The sequence below is a fragment of the Dipodomys merriami genome, unplaced genomic scaffold, assembly GCF_024711535.1.
Source record: "Dipodomys merriami isolate MVZ:Mamm:240054 unplaced genomic scaffold, mDipMer1.0.p SCAF_246, whole genome shotgun sequence".
NCBI classification, from domain to species: domain Eukaryota; kingdom Metazoa; phylum Chordata; class Mammalia; order Rodentia; family Heteromyidae; genus Dipodomys; species Dipodomys merriami.
This window is the reverse complement of record NW_027203893.1, coordinates 865,816-880,333: the sequence shown is the minus strand read 5'-3', so window position 1 is coordinate 880,333 and position 14,518 is coordinate 865,816. Positions and strand designations below refer to the sequence as shown.

At 33.7% G+C, this 14,518-nt stretch overlaps 1 pseudogene; it reads right to left on the bottom strand.

The window, feature by feature from the left end:
* Positions 1–14,153: 14,153 nt before the first annotated feature.
* LOC138836016 (U6 spliceosomal RNA) lies at positions 14,154–14,247 on the bottom strand (annotated as a pseudogene).
* Positions 14,248–14,518: the final 271 nt, after the last annotated feature.

Genomic DNA, 14,518 nt, shown 5'->3' with positions numbered 1-14,518 from the left:
AAACTATTTTTTATTAGTCTCTATAATATGAGTGTTTTGTTCTGCTGAATTTTTTTTTTGGGGGGGTGGGAGCCGGTTGTGGGGCCTGAACTCTGGGCGTGGATGCTGTCCCTCAGCTCTTCAGCTCAAGGCTAGTGCTCTACCACTTGAGCCACAGCACCACTTCTGGCTTTTTTCTATTTGCTTATGTGGTGCTGAGGAATCAAACCCAGGGCCTCTGGCATGCAAGGCAATCGCTATACCACTGAGCCATCTTTCCAGCCCCTGTTCTGTTGATTTTTAAATGTCTTAACCTTCCAAATGTTCTTGAAAGAAACAAAGGAGAATTAGTAAGTTAGCAAGCAGTCTGCGTGTGTTCCAGTCTTTCATGAGTGAGCCAACAAAATCATGAGTTAGTTAAGAATTTAACAGGGACCATTAGAATATTCCATTTTTCCTCGCCATTTTCAGCAGTCCTGTGCATTGAACCAAAATAAAATTTTGTAGCATTAGTTAATACGGCACTTTTAACAATCATGTTTGTTATTACTGCCCAATTGCATTATACTCCCATTCTTTTTCCATTTTTACCATGTTATCACTTCAATTCTGGCATATTTCTATGCCCTTATTGTTGCCTTCATCTAAAAGTACCTAAAGTTTACATTGAATGTCAAAATAGCAATATAAATAATTTTAATGTAGCTTATGATTTGTGCTTCAAAATATGTGTTGTATCATTTTGCAAGTTTTGATGAAGGCCATTTAAGTTTTCTAAGACCACCTTAATTTTCCTCTCTTTGAAATCTAACTTCTTAACTTTTCAACATTTATAAACTATAAGCCCAATAAAAGTTCCATATATTATCTGCTATTCTTCAGTGTAAATAATGATGTGTTGCTCAATTTAGAAAGATCAAGGCGTCATTGATGTTGATATTATTTTATCCTCTCGGTGTTTTTTTTTTCCCTTAAATATTCTGTTCCCAGAATTCAGTTCCTTTAATCAAGAATTTTTTACAAGTAAAATTTGAGACACTACCATAGGCAGAGGTGTTATTCACTTTATTGAAATTATTAAATGTTTACTAACATATATTTCAGTACAGGCACAAGCATTTAAAGCTGTTATAGCTTTCCATTGGCAGCATTCTGATGTTTGTCAGTGTTTAACAGCTTATTTGATTTTTGCTTTTTGATGCCTTTTAAATTCTAATTTTAGGATAGATATATTCAGATGTGTTCTACAGTATATTTTGCAAAATGCTCTTATTTGTAGATTGTTGTTTTTGATTAATGCCCAAATGATGTGACAAAACTTTTATTGTCTTACCATAAAGCCTTGATGACCAACAGGGAAAATAGATATTGTAAAGCTTTTTGTGAACTTAAAAAAATACAAAATAAAGCAATCAAGTTTAAATAAAAAATACATAATTTCACTGTATTGCTATAGTAAATATTATTCTAGGTGTATTACCTTTTTTAAAAATGAACACTATTTTGCATCTAATTTGAATTAATTACCCCCTTCTTTATCAGAGGATCATCAACTTGAACGTTTTCCAACTATACAATATTTTCACAATATATTTGCCATTATTTTGAAAAAAAAAACAAAATTTTAGTATTGTCACATAGTAAAACAGAAAACAGTTTAATTCTCTGGAAGCTCCTAACTTTTAAAACTGAATAATTGTTAAGAGGACAGAATATATGTGTTCTTCAAAATTACTACAATTACTAACTACTCATTTTCAAATTCTGAACCAGAATTTTGACATTCAATTTTTGAATGTCTCTGGTACACAGACATAGAGAGACATTCAAAACAGTACTTATTTGCATGTTATTTAATTCTGCAATAGCTTCAGTTTCAATGGGGGTTTCAGAAATCAACAGAAAATATAGCCACATTCTTGTAGAGGATAAAACTACTGTGTGTTATAATTAATTCCTCAAGAATAAGCTATTATTTCTATGACCACCAATACCAAGCTTTTATGTCATAAACTCATCCTAGCCCAACAATTTCCAACTTGTAAGGTGCACCTCAATATTCCCTTAATTCACATCATGAATAGCTTATCACTATTGCAAAAAAATACTACACTTCTGCTAATGTGATGCCGTTCCTATTGTGAAAAGAGCACTACATTAAACTTTTCTGAAACATTTCCCCCCCAGTGTAATGCTTGAAATCAGAACACTTGCAAATATTATTTATATTTATATTTTTATCTATCATAGATAGTCAGGAGGCTAAGATCAGAAGATTATGGTTCAAAGCCCACCCAGGGAGGAAAGCTCCTTAGATTCTTATCTCCAATAAACTGCTCAGAAAAAGCCAGACACAAGTGGCACTGAGGTTGAGTGGTAGGGTGCAAGCCTTGAGCAAAAACCGGCTCAGAGAGAGTGGCCAGCTCCAGTGTTCAGGACTGAGGACCAAACAAAAAACAAAAACAAAATAAAAACAAACCACAGCCCTGGCATTTTTCTCATTGAATACAGAGGCACATAATTAAGGAAATTTCTTCCTGTATTACAAATAGAGACACAAACCAAGACGTCACATAATTTCTCTCTTCATACCTTGTTACACCAAAGCCTCAAAAAAATTGCTTTTTCTAAATTAACAAATTAATTTCATTCATTTCTTGCCAACTCTGTCTAGATTATTCACAGTATCATATTATACATGTATTATCTATTAACTAAATTCTAATTATACCTCGCTTAAAAGAATATTTTAAGCAAATAGAATGCCAGAATCATTTGTGAATTTGTCAATTAAACCCTCTACTTAAAAATAATTTTGTATTATCTTATAGAATACAAAATTACAAACAAAGACAAAATATTTATTTTAAATCTAAATTCTAATTTAGCAAGGTCTACAAAGTCCTACATTAGACGAACTTTGCTATTTCTCCAAGCTTAAACATTTGTAATCCTTCATCATTTCGTTGGAATCCAACAGAAGGATGCTTACTTTTTCAAAGTTTTCATTGGGAATCAGGAGCCATTTTGCATCTAGGAATGTTCTGTAATGAAGAGAGCATTAAAAACACAACTGAGGATTATAAGTGTTTTGCATTTCAATAGGAAACGACTTCTCAAAACATAATGACACAAATTAGCCCAAACTTCCAACTGTGTATCCCTTTCTTGTTGTTTGGTGTTTCATGGAGATAAAATTATACTATCTGGCCCAGGGAAGGTATCGCTATGTAATTATACTCTCTAATCTCTTGTCTTAGTCTGCTAGAATTCCAGGCTTGTATCACATTGCCCTGTCATAGTTTGTTGGTTTATTTAATCTACATACTAGCAATTCTGAACTTCTCTGACTGCTCAAACTGTTTATGTACTATTTTCAAAGATGTGCTAACATTTAACACAGGATATGAACACTTTCAGATGCACATGCAGGGTCTCTGATTCATTCTTCCATGGATCCAATCCATTTTATAATGATTACTTGATTTTCTTACTATCTCTGGTTCCTACCTATGTAATATTCTCAAACTTTTTGAAGAAATTTCACTTGAAGACTTTCTAATATTAAAAATTATCACATGATCTAGTTTTACTCAGGATATATTTTATATTGTTTTTTAAACTTTTCTACACATTCCGAGAGTTATTTCATTTGTTTATGTTTGTTTGCATATATAAGTTACTCTGTGTGTATGTGTATGTTTGAATGTATATATGCAAAAGCCTCAGCAACCTTATTCAGCAATCTTGCTCATGACTAGTATTCTATCACTTGAGCTCACGCCTATAATTCTAGCTACTCAGGAGGCTGAGATCTGAGGATTGCAATTCAAATCTAGCATGAGTAGGAAAGAAATGTTCTGAGGCATTTATCTCCAATTAACCACCAGAAAACTGGAAGTGGCACTGTGGCTCAAATGGTAGAGCACTAGCCTTGAGCTGAAGAGCGGAGAGACATTGCCCATGCCCACAGTTCAAGCCCTGCCACGACCATCAAAAAAAAAAGAAAGGAAAAAGGAAAGAAAGAAAGAAAGAAAGAAAGAAAGAAAGAAAGAAAGAAAGAAAGAAAGAAAGAAAGAAAGAAAGAAAGAAAGAAAGAAAGAAAGAAAGAAAAGAGAAAGAATGAATGACAGAAAGAAAGAGAAATGAGATCTTAGCCACTAGTTCATTGCTAGTATAATTCCCTCACTCTCAACGTGGACTTTTTCTTTCCCGTTAAGTACATGCTCTTATATCTAACTTGCTTTGGAACAAGAACTCTTCTTCCATTCTACGTTTTACAAATTTGTGTGATTAGCAACCATGATTTAGAGCTAGAAGATGAAAGAGAGTGGCCTCATCCTTCATGTTCCACTTAGTATTAATGCTTTCTCTATGTCACTCCCATAGATCTACATATTTGCATTGACTTTATTGTTTCATAGTTGTTTTATTTGCAGAGTTTTCTGTAGTATATTGAACCAATATACTTAAACACAGAACTTTTTTCTCCTATTATTCCTATTGTTTCTCCTACTGTTAACTTATGTACACTTAAGAAATAATGCACAACATACACACTCACAAAAAAACATTCTGAGAATCTTCTTCCAGTTAAATTTAAGTTACAGAGAACCAAAGTTATAGAGTTCGTTTTTGACATGACAACATGTACTTCTCATTGTTGCATCGGGCCCACCTGTATCATTAAACGACTTGTTTTCCCCATCTCCTCCACAAATTATACCGACATCAAATATAGTGAAAGCAGGGGTTATACTGTGGGGGAGGGACATACAAAATAGATAATGTTTTTATAAGCTATTTAAATTCCATATTTGTCTTTGCTAAGTTGTCCCTGAAACAGGTGTCACCTCATGTCCAAAGATGTCTTTGTGCTATTTCAAGGAAGCCAGAAAACATTCATTTTAACTCGAGCAGTGCCATAGATTGTTACTGGAAATAAGTGGAAGGAACTGTTACTGCAAGTGGAAACTGATCCCAAGAGAGGAATTGAACATGGAGAAATGACAAAATTCAAGTTAATTTGTGTTCCTTTTTACTGAACAAGAAAAGAATCCAAGTCTTGAAGGAAACTCTGTCCCTGACTTGTTCGAGTGTGTTAATTACTCATATAAAACATGTCTGTAAAATTGTAGTTGAGAGTTTTAAAAAACAATGTGCCATTTGAAGGCCAGCATAGGAAAAAAGGAAATAACTTAGTTTAAAAAGTGTTCTGCTGGGAAGGTGGCTCAGTGGTAGAGCTCTTGCCGTGCATGCCTGAGGCCCTGGGTTTGATTCCTCAGCACCACATAAGCAAAAAAGAAAAAAACCAAAAGTGGCGCTGTGGCTGAAGTGGTAGAGCGCTAGCCTTGAGCTGAAGAGCTGAGGGACAGTGTCTAGGCCCAGAGTTCAGGCCCTACGACCGGACAAAAAAAAAGTGTTCTGCTGTAAAGAAACAAAGACATGGAGGTTGTAAAGAGTCTTATGCATGGATATTTCCCTCCTGAGATGATTTTCCTATTGCAGGAGTTAGTTATCCATTCCTTTAGTCTGGTCCTGAGTTCTCCATCCCAATAAGGATTCCAAAAAGGCAAGATCGAGTCAGTATGATCAGCAAAAGAAGTCTCTTCTCAATCCAATGCTTTAAGGATGGTCCCAAAGAAATATGTGCTGTTTTTTGCTTGTTTATTTGTTTGTTTAATTTGTGCTTGTTCTGGGGCTTGATGTCAGATGCTAGATCATGTCCGTTAAAAATTTTCTTCCTTGTCCAACTTCCCCCAAAGCTAGTACTCCATTGCTTGAGCCAAAACTCCACTTCTGGCTTTTTGGTTGTTTAATTACAGATAAGAATTTGACAGACTCTTCTGCCTGGGTTGGCTTTGAAATGAGAAAGTAAAAAAACCAAGTGATATAAGATTTCTGTTTTGAACCAAGAAATACTAGAAGTTTATTATAAATCTAATATTTGACAATTTTTAAAAGAAGAAAATATGTCCAGCAAAGAAGCCATAACTTAAATAACTCACCAAAGTAGGTACACCATTCATTTTGGAATTATTTTTGCTTCTTGGGAAGATAACTATTGACTTTGTAGTTCCTTTTGGGGAAACTTAAAGTCATATTTGCATTTTTTTGTTGGCCATAGGGCTTCAACTCTTATCCTGGGCCCTGTCCCTCAACTCTGCAGCTCCAGCTGAGCACTCTACCACTTTAAGTACAGCACCACATCCAGGTTTCTTGTGATTAACAGAAGATAAGAGTCTCATGAACTTTCCGGACCAGGCTAGCTTTGACCTGCAATCCTTTGGTCTCAACCTCCTTGAGTAGCTAGGATTACAGGCATGAACCACCAGCACCCAGCTCATATTTGCATTTATGTGCAATTCATAACACTATGTAGACAAAGAATGGAAATTTGAATCAAATGATGTGACATTGCAACTTTTCAGAAAAATTGAGGTAGCAATAAATATGTCCTCCTTTTCCATCTTGTTACACTAAGGACTAATGTGCTATGCAACTCTTACATTAGCATCCTCTACTGACTGCATATGTGGACTTAGTATCACAAATTGTTCACAGAGAAATAGAGAAAAATGAAGTGAGATTTTTACAAGGCAAAGATCAGGTATGAAAGAACAGCACAGAAGGTGATACAATTTATCACACAGAAATTAAAAACTAGCCAAGGAGATTTAGAATGCTAAAGGCAATGAGGAATAAGCCTACTTGATTACTAGTTCTTCAATAACCAAAAATGGTTCCCTCTAACAGTCACCGGTATACCTTAGTTATTATTATTATTATCATTTATTCCTTCCATTTGGAGTTATTTCTTCTCTTCAGTCACAACTGTTAATTAGCCTCTGCATTTTTGGTGCCATGACTGAGCAAAAAGATTTCGAATCTTACTTAGACTACCTGTCTCATTGTGATGAGCAGTGACCACTGAAATGCCTGGAAGCTTTGAATTTCCAGTATTAAACTTCACTTGATATCAAAGCACATTTCTGGCATTAATTACCATGACCTATTAACAAAACATTTCTTTCAACACTGTATTCTAATATGGGTAAAGCACATAAATTAATTAAGGACTATTGTCAGGTATCAGTATGGAAGGGCAATTACATTTTCCAAGTATGGATTGTTTATTTTGCATTTACTAACTGTCTTTTTTGCTAGTCCTGGCACTTGAACTGAAGGCCAGGGAACTGTTCCTGAGGAGTTTTTTGTTTTGTTTTGTTTTGTTTTTTGCTCAAGGCTAGCACTCTACCATGTGAGGCACAGCACTACTTCCAGTGTTTATTTTCTGTTTATTTGGTACTGAGGAATTGATTTCAGGGATTCATGCATGCTAGGCAATAACTGTACCATGAAGCCACATTCCCAGAGACTTAATGACTTTCTTAAGATAGCATTAATTTTTCATTCTGTTACTATGTATTATAATTTAGGCCAGGTGGTAGAAAAGGAAGTGGAAAACAATACTAAGTCCAATAAGGCTGACATTCTTGTCACATCACTAAGCAAGTACAGTGTTAAGACCTGCAGGACACATAGGGGTGTTACATGTGACATTATTATGTAAAACACCATTAACAGTCCTCTTCTGCTTCCAATTTCAAGGTCAAGAGCCAAATATCTAAGCCTTTTTATTGATTGTTTTTCCTATGAAGGAAGAAGGAGGATGTGGAAGGAGATGGTGGGACAATATGTATATTGGCTCCCTGCCCACATTTTTTGGATTTTTAAAAAGTGCTACTGATGAACGCCCATTTACATCTATTTGACTATACTATCTGCACAAGGTGCAGATAAATGAATGCATTTATTCTGGTGGATAGTCACATATATTAACAAAATCCATTTCTGGAAAAAAAAGATACTAGGTAATAAAATATAAAGTATTGACTATAAAATGCTTTCTTCTCTTAGCAGAACAAAATGGAGTATTGAAATGATTACTCCAGCTTTCTATGAGATTTTATGCTGTCTAAGCTTCAAAATGTTCTCTAATTCTTGTAACATCCAAGCATAAAAGACATGATTTGAACATCTCAGTAGTTTTAGAAACAAATGTACATAATAGCCTCCTTCTTGCAGAGACATATGTGATAGCAAGTATGATTGACTGTATTATAGTTCTCATTTTTTTCCTCTTTATCTCAAGTGTTGCATATTTTGGCATATTACTCTATGTCCTGCATCAGCTCCCTGTAGGTGAGATTTAACTCTACTCTGCAATGCGATGGGTCATGTGACTTACTTTAGCTTACAAAAATGAACGAGAATTGGCAACAGATTTCTATGCAATTCTCCCTGTCTAACAGCTGACAGCTGACTTGTTTTCTCTTAGCTATAAAAATAGCATATTTCCAGAGGAAATCTTCTTTCAACTTATATACTGAAAGAACATAGCATATGAAATTGAGGCAAAACTCAAATATAGCCACATACATATAACACAACAAGAGTTAAGCTAATATTAGAATATGATATTGAGAAGTTAGTTTCTTACCATCCTTGTATGCTTTTATGATTGTTGACTGTAGCACACAAGAATTTAACAAATACTAAACGAAAACTAAACAAATAGACAACTTTTCCTGTTTGATGATATTACAATTTTTATAAAGAAGCATTCTCCATGAGATCACTTGTGGGGTTATCTTTTTTAGTATTCATACATTGTGATTGAGATGAGGAAGAACAAAATATCTAGATTTCTTCTTCTCTTTTCCTTTTTGTCTAGTGTGAATTCTCATCCTTTCTCCAAATTCTCCTATTAATAAAGGAAGAATGACACATTGTGGATATCAAGCAAAAGGCTTTAAATCAAGAATTTCATTCTTTTAGAAATAGGTGAAGTAAATCAGAGTGCCTCGAAGAAGAATAAAAACATGATTTTTTCTCCTGTCTGGCTTCCACCATAGTGTCTGAACATGACTTTAAATATGTAATAAAATATTTGCTTTGGCTAATTTTTTTTAAAAAATTGTTTTTTTTAATATTATTTTATTTTATTTGAGAACATACTGTACAGAGGGGCTACCTGCCCATGTAAATGTAAAAAATTGTTTTTTAAATAAAGATAATTTTAAAAAAATTTGTTAAATAAATAAATCATAATTTGTTGTTCGCTTTTGGCAGAAATGAAATAAGACTGCATTATCATTGGGTGAGTTGAGAGGCTAAATTTTATCAGAATCTAAATATAATAAAAATAGATGATATAAAAATAAATACCTTGTAAGTACATTTTTAACATGACATACCCACAGAGACACTTTTTTCTTCTTTTCCTCTCTACACTGATTCAATTTCAATAAGCAATTCATGTAATTCAAATAGCTGTTTCCAAAATAGATTAGACACAAAAAGTTAGAAAAATAAAACCAGTATTGGATGGTGCATTCTTTAAAAATAGCAGTCAAATAAGTATTAACCACAATTCCAAAATAATAGCAGTTAAATGCTCTTGAAAAGAGAAGATTTTAAGTAGAATGAATAAAACAAATGATAGTGCCAGAACTGCTTCAGGAGCTGCTCTCTGGTATTTAGGGTTTATAGTACATGACAATGTTTTAATCAGGATTAATTGCTTTCAGGGACTAAATTTTTTTAGTTATATTTTATTGTAGAAATATGTTATTCCAATTTAATGAAATGATAACAGTTTATAGTAGAAATAACGCTACACACTCATTGTGGTACGCATTATATATTATATATATAATTTTACAAACATATATATATATATATGCATATATATGTTTATTTTTAATTTTGGTGCATGGGGCTTAAAATCTGGACCTGTACACTGTCCCTCAGCTCTTCAGCTCAAGATTAGTCCTCTACCACTTGAGCCACTGCTAGTTTTCTTTTGGCTCATTGGAGATAAGAGTCTCGTGGACTTCCTGCCTAAGCTTGCTTTGAACCATGATTCTGAGCTCTCAGACTCCTTAGTAGCTGGTGTTGCAAACATGAACCACTAGCACCTAGCTACATAATTATTTTTTACATATTTATGAAATATTAAGTGGTAATCCTATTCATTTATATGTTGTGTAACGATCAAGCTACATCATATCCATTAACTTCTGCAAGTAACATTTCTTTTTAGTGAGAATGCCCAAAAACTTATCTTCTGGCTATGATGAAATATATATATATTCTTAACTATAATCACCTTGCTTCTTGTGGTATACAATTAATATATTTACTTTTATTCTGCTAATTAAAGTTATATAAAACATAAATTTTAAAGTGAAAGAAATTCACGGTTCCATTACTTTTTTTAAGAAGACAATTATACCTTTTGTTTTCAGTTATATTTCTTTGGGAATGTGTACTATTCATTGATTCAACTGTTAAAATTGATAACAATTACATTATATCCAGTTGATTCAAACTTGTATTTGAAAATTGCACACAACACAAATATACTTCCACTTTACTACATAATTAAAATAACATTAAAGCAAAGATTGGTGTTAGCCATTCATGTGTACAATCCTAGAAACCCAGGAGGCTAAGACCTGAATATTTTAGTTCAATATCAGTCCAAACAACAAAATGTGAAAACTTATCTCGAATTATCCAGCAAGAAGCAGAAGGTGAGAATGTGGCTCGAGGAATAGAGTGTCATCAGCCATGAGCAAAAAATACAAGGTAGACCATTAAACTTCACGTTTACAACACAACACAAAACAACACAAAACAAAACACAAAAACACAAAAGTATTATGAACATCAATAATGAAGACAAAATAGTAGAAAAGATCATGAGAAATGTGTAAACATCTGGAAGACAGAAATCATTTGACAGAAATTTGATTCATGAGAGGGAAAGGTCGCAGGCTCATTTGAAGAATCTCATTGTAAGCATTTGTGTTGAAACCTGGCTATTGGGTAACATGTGAAAGAGTACACTGGATTACCTGACATAGCAGACATTGCCTGTGACTATGTACCATCCCAGTCTGCAAAATCTAAACTCATGCGAGTTAATTTAAATAAAAGCTCATGTTCGAGACTGGTCCACCCAGACTGGGGTCTTTATTTTGAGGCTTCAGACCTGTGTTTTGTTTATAACCATTCCTGTTTTACACCCCTTCCTTTGTGCACCTATGCCTTATTGAGCTGGCACCAGGCCAAGGCTTTGAATTTGACTCCCCTCCTGCCTTAATCCCTCCATTTCTCCAGCTACAACTCATTTCACATGCTATCTCTGTCTTTACATTAGTTGTTTTCTTACTAATCCCCACCAGAAAACTCTTATATTCATGTAAATCCCACCATAAATAACCTAGTGAAAGGAGTGTTTATTATTGGCTGAGGCTCTCATCTGTGGTTTTGCTCCCAAATAAATCTGTGCTACACGATCTCATTTTTCTTCATGGCTTTTCAGTCTGACAACTGATTGATTTGGTTTGATGTAATCCCACTTATCCAGACTTACTTTGGAAGTTTGACCAAGGAGCCGTCATGTTTCTCCTAACTCTTCCTGTAACAATCTCAAGGTATCTGGAATTACATGGAGGTCTTTGATCCATTTGGAATCGATTCTGATACACTGATATATATATAAGGATCTAAATTCGGTTTTCTGTATACTGCCAATTCTACCAGCACAATTTTTTTTTCTTCCATCCTGTGTGTCTGGCTTCCTTGTCAAAGATTATTTACCTATAGGAGTGGATTCATTTCTGGATCTTCAATTCTGTTGTATTGTTGGAATTCTGTGCTTCCATTGGAAAGAATGCCATTACTCCATTCCTAAACAAAAGGAAAGAATGGAAAAAAATGATATTAAGTGAAATAAGCCAGATCTAATTAAATATATGCTGCACGGTTGTCTTCATTTGTAATAACTAGATATGTCTATAAATCTACAAGTTAATCGAATAGTTAGTAAAAGACATACAATTACACTTGGATATGATTAACTAAGAGCACTCTAAGCATTCACATGGCAGGAACAAGGGAAACTATTCTTAGGAGAGGATCACAATGTCTCCATACCTATGTGCATATGACCATATAAATATCGCTTATTGCAATGAATTCTAAGAATCAATCATACATGTGAAATGCATCTATCTGTATATAATTTTAAAAGATGTCATGAAAATAACTAACTTCTCTGTAAACTCAAAAGCAAAATTCTACGTTTAGAAGATAAAATTGAAGAATGTTTTCAGCACATAAACTTAAACACATAGGGAAAAATGTGGGAGAGAAAAGATAAGATGAAAAGTAGAATAGGTAACTATTGAAGAATTCATAAACTATTTCCAAAAGTATACAAGAGAGCTGGGGTACATCTCACTTGTAGGACTAGACTAATATATACAAAGCCATAGGTTCAATCCCCATGAGTTAATAAATAGTAGTAATACAATAATTACCTGAAATCAATGCTTTCATATTAGAGAGGCCTGAATCCTAAAACAGTAAATAAGTTATTCTCAATGGTTGTATCCAATGACAAGTAACTACAAGAATGAAGAGCAAATATTTTCTTTTTCTAGCCTTTCCTTTCCTTTTCTGGTTTATTCTTTTCTTTTTTCCTTTGACACTACTGGTGCTTGAAGTTGCTAATGCTCTAATCACTTTAGATTATTTTTCAGGCTAGGCTTACCTTGAGGAATGATAGCTTACCAATGGCTTCCACAAACGTGAGATAACAGGGAAATTTCATTATATCCAGCTTTCTTTGTTTTTGTAGTTTCTCATGAATTTTTATTTTTTAGAACTGGCCTTGATATCAGTCTTCTAAATCTCTGCCTTCTAATTAGCAAAGTACATTTCATCTCAAGCTTGGACCCACACTATATTTCAGTTTAACCATTCAATATTGACTTCAGTTCAACCAGCGTGAACTATTGGGGAAATATATGGACTCCTCACTCCCACTGACAGGCAGTTCTAATGAAGATGAGGAACGAGATGAATACGTGAGGAATGGTATCAGTTGCCAAAAAAAGAGAATGGAATAGGATCCAAACAATTTCTTCTTTGGGCTGCCGAAAATAATCGGCTTACTACAGTTGCAAGACTACTTTTCAAAAAGGCCACTCATGTGAATACTAGGGATGAAGATGAGTATACCCCTCTTCATCGGGAAGCCTACTGTGGACACTTAGACATTATCCATGAGTTGGTGGCACAAGAGGCAGATATTCATGCAATAATTGTGGATGGCTCAACACCCCTGCACAATGCTTATACGTGGAATAATACCAGAGTGTCTTCTTTCTTATTGCATCATGATGCAGATACCAATGCCCAAACGTAAGGCCTCTTGACTTCTTGCATCTTGCTGCTGGGAATATAGATAGCAAAGATATGCTGGATCACCTTCTGTTGACCCGTTATCTCAAACCAGGTCTAAAGAACAACTAGGAAGAAAATGTATTTGATATTGCCAAAAGGATAAGTATGTATCACTACCTCTTTGAAGTTGTGGAAGGCTGTACAAACTTTTCCTAAGTCATAATGGTTCTGTTAAGCTTTGCAAATTTCAATGTGCCAGTCCATTCTTTGGTCCGTACAAAATATTTTCACAGTACAAATTAACAGCAATATCTTACTGTAAAAATTCATGTATTCCATCGTATTATTCCAACTCAATTGCCTGACTTTTATGTCAAAATGTATTCAAGAGTTTTTGTATACATTTATAATAATTTCTGCAGTTTGTGATTTTTTAAATCAGAAATAATTTTAACTTATCTGTTGAAATGAGCAGTACAGAAACTAAAGGTATTTCTAGTGCTTGTCTGAGAAAAGTATATTTTAAAATATTCTATATTCTGTTGTTTGTACAATTTCCATAATCTATTCCATTCTCTCCTAGATATAATACATTGAATTCTACATCGTTTTATAATATATAGGTTCATTAATAAATGTGTACTTTAAGATTGCATTCCATATAGAAACAGTTTAAGATTCCTTTTTTCCTAGGTCCTTATACTATTTTATTTCTTTGAGATAAAATGACAATGTTATCTAATTTAAAGAGTTTTGTAAAGTTTATGCTATTTAAAGGCCTCCCTAAGGTGAAAACTTAATATAGTGATGTCAAACTTACTTTCAATTCTATGAATTATATGTATGGTTACACTCGTATTTTTGTAATCAAATTTTTAATAACTTTTTTCAATTCTTGCATCTAAAGAATGAAAAAATTGGACTACTTCACAAATTTTCATATCATCCTGTATTTCATATCATCTCTGTATTGTTGTAATTTTGGTATACGTGCTGCTGAAGCATGTAGTATCTTCTAAATTTAAACAGTTAATGATGCAATCTTTAAATAGGCATATATCTTTGGTTGCCTATTTGTAACAAGGAAACCTTATTGTTCCTAACAATGCTATTGATCTTATTTTCCTAAAATTCTATGTATAGTGGAAAAAATTTATATTGTTCGGTCTATTGCTCACATTTGCAATTTTTGTGTCAATGAATTTTTTTTCATTTTAAATTTGATCATACTTTGAAGCATTTATAGCCAGGTCCAAAGATGATGGCTTTTTCAAAT